The sequence below is a fragment of the Pteropus vampyrus genome, unplaced genomic scaffold, assembly GCF_000151845.1.
Source record: "Pteropus vampyrus isolate Shadow unplaced genomic scaffold, Pvam_2.0 Scaffold1063, whole genome shotgun sequence".
NCBI lineage: Eukaryota > Metazoa > Chordata > Mammalia > Chiroptera > Pteropodidae > Pteropus > Pteropus vampyrus.
In genome coordinates this window covers 1-3,233 of record NW_011889844.1, presented here as the reverse complement: position 1 = coordinate 3,233, position 3,233 = coordinate 1, and positions in this window count along the sequence as shown.

Below are 3,233 nucleotides of genomic sequence, written 5' to 3'. Positions count from 1 at the left end.
TCTTTGAGGCGTGATTTGCGTCCGGGGTCCTCAGTCTGGACTTTAGAGACTTAACAGAAAAGTCGACACAACCAAGGAGTTGGCTTTTGAGAAAAATCTGAGGACTTGAGCCAGTGGGGCCAGAAGGCTTCGTTCTGTTGCCAAACCCGAGATGCCAGCCCCGCAGAGACCAGTCATTCCCTGTCCAGGCCGCCGGGCAGCTGCCGGGGACGGAAAGGCCAAGCCGAGGCGTGAGCCAGGCTCCCCTGGGTGGGGCCGAGGCCGGGGACAAGGTCAGGGAAGCCGTCCCAGCCACAATCACCTGCTCAGGGTCCACTGTCACTTCTCAGGCAAGGGACGCCAAAGAACTGCAGCGTCGGCTCCGAGCCGTCGCTCGTCTGTCTTCTCCTGTTCTGGAGTTTGTCGCTGTGTGATCCGAAACGGTCATCTTGAAACGCGCCAGCCAGCCTCTCACGGGGCGTAGGTTCCCCAGTTTGCTTTTTTCCACACAGGTTTGTTGACCTCCAGACTTTGTGAGGACAGTGCTGCTCCTACAGAACCTGCGACCCGCAGGCGCCCGGCCCGGGGGCCTCTGCAGACGGCTGCTGGGGGCCTGGAGAGGCCACGCCCCCTCCCCCCAAAAACCCGCAACACAGACGGGTCTGTCCATTTCTAAACTACATCCACCCACATGTCAGGTCTGCCCTAATCATAGATTTGACCCAGCAAGAGGACGTCAGCCGGTTCTCCCACCTCCACATCCTGGGAAATCAGAGACTCTCCGGAAAGGGTTCCGTTTGTCGCCTCATCTGTGTCAGTGGGAGACGCACAGCACTTGTCACCTACGTCCTTGTCCCCGGCGTGTCCCTCGGCCATCTCTCCTGGCCTGAGGCCAGCCGGCAGGATTGTGTCCATACCGTGGGGGTGTGGAGGGGACAGGGTCCTGCTCCTGGCAGCGCCAGCTGGACCTCCCTGTTCCCCGGGTGGAGGGACGAGCCCCCGGCCCCAAGGACAGCTGTTCGGGTCCCAGTGTGGCGGGTGGTGTGCAGGGAGCTGTGGCTGTCACCTGGGCGTGGCCGCGAGGTCGGGCACAGTCTGGGGGTGCTCGTGGGGCAGCCCCAGAAGCCGGCAGCCTCTCCACACTTGGGCGACAGCTTTAAGGTCCACTTTAGAATTCGGACACTTGACGTGAATGTAATTCAGCCAAGACGCCCCTCCGCCCCCCTCCGTGTCGGCGTCCACACCACACGTGACCACGCATGAGCCCCGCACACGCGACCAGCGGGCGAGCATGAGACGCTGCCACGTAGACGGAGCGTTCGCCGTGTTCTCAATAAAACCGCACATTTCACGACACGGTGGTGCCGGGAGTGTCCTTTCTCACTCGCTGTCCTCGGTGCCCGGAGGGTCAGGCCCCAGGCCAAGCCTCACAAGCACCGCTTGGCACCGCGTGCCGGCGCCAGCGCAGAGCTGCGGCCGCCATCTGGTCCGGTCAGCGGCGCTGCGCCCGGCACGTCCCCCATCTTCCCGAGCACCTCGGCGGCTGCCGCGTGTCAGGCTGCAGGGGGCACTCGAGCTGCCCCTGCTCGCATAAAAGGGTGACGACGGAAGCCCGGTCACCTGTCGGGTGTGACGGGTGGGGACAGCAGCACGGGCCACAGATCAGGCAGGCGGGGCCCACGCCGTGCTAGGCGACTTGCTCACGCGTGTGGCGTGTTGCTTAGGACTCGCATCGCAGCGGGGCGTTTACGGTGAACCGGTGGGCGTGGGTGCTGGGCGCCCCTTACGCCTCACGGCCGAGAGGACACGTGGATGCCACACGTGTGAGCACAAGCTCACGGGCCAGGCCGGCGGGGCCGCGGGCGGTCACGGCGCGCGTGGCGGGGCTCGGGGGGAGTGTTACTCTCCTGTTCTAAAACTCGTCTCTTTGTCTTATTTTTCTACGATTCAATGAGAACGACGTCCTGGGCAGGCAGCGGCTCCGCGCCCACGGCAGGCAGTGACACGCTCGTGTCGGCTCTGAGTCTGCTTCGTTCGTCACCCACGGCCAAAGCGACATCGAAATGAAAGCGTCGCACCAAAAATAAAGGCAGCTGGAGTGAGGATGGGGCGAGCCGCCCCCCCGAGCTCAGTGCGAGCCCCGGGCCGTCTTCCTGTGGCTGGCCTGGGCGTCAGGAGGCCATGCCGGGGCGGGGTGGGGTGCGGGTGCCCCAGCAGGGCCCCCTGGGGAGACTGGAGACAAAGGCCTCAGGGTCCGTGTGGGCAGGAGCTGGGGGAGGGGCCTGGAGGGAAGACCCATGGTGGGGGGGCCAGGAGAGCAGGGCACAGAAACTCAGCAAATTCAACAACAACAGCATAAAATTAAGCACTGAAGTTTAATTGTTTGATAATTAGCAATAAATTAATAAAGATGGGGTGCAGCCGAGGGGGTCATGAGAGGGCCTCCCCGGAATCGGGAGCCAGCGGTCGGGCTCGGTGGCCCCGATTGTCCCTCCACTAAGAAAGTGACACCAAAAGCACAAGTCACACCTCAGATGTACCCGTGACACGGCCGCTGTGACACCATGAATGGCACGAAACCTTGAGGACGTCCTTGTGGTGCCCGGGGCGGTCGCCCCCCAGACCTGGCGAGGTGTCCGCATGCGTCCTGTGGCCTCGCCGTGTCTTGCTCGGGAGCGGGACGTGCTGCACCTTCTCGCCAGCCACCCTGGGCTGCCCGCCGGTGGCCCTCGTCACTCTGGAGGCCGGGGTCCAGCGGGGCTGCGGGATGCACGGCAGCCAGTCGTGACTTTGCTGCTGTTGGCAGAGTGTGTGCCGCCTCTAGGCTGACGGCAGCTCTACACACAGACATGCGGGGCAGGGCGCTGGACCTGGGGTGACAGCCGCTGGCACCCCCCAGGCGGGCATCCACCGCAAAACGGGCGCCGCCAGAGCCCTGCATGGGTGCGGGGCCGAGTTTGGGGTCGTCGGGCCTCTGGCTGCTGCTCCCCCTGCCCCAGCACCAGGACCGGCAAATGCGTCTCTCCCATGGCAGAGGGATGCGGGACCTGAGGGGCGGGAAGTGGCCTGGCGCGGGGGTCTCGCCTTCCCCACGCACGGCACCTGAGCGAGCAGCCAGAACCTGGGGACAGTGACGTCACAAGGGGAGCACACCGGCTCGGACGTGCAAACGGGGATGGGGACCGCGCCCGTCGGAATGTGTCCTGGAATTTGAGAGCAGACAGTCCACGAATTTAAGATGAACACCAAGCTCT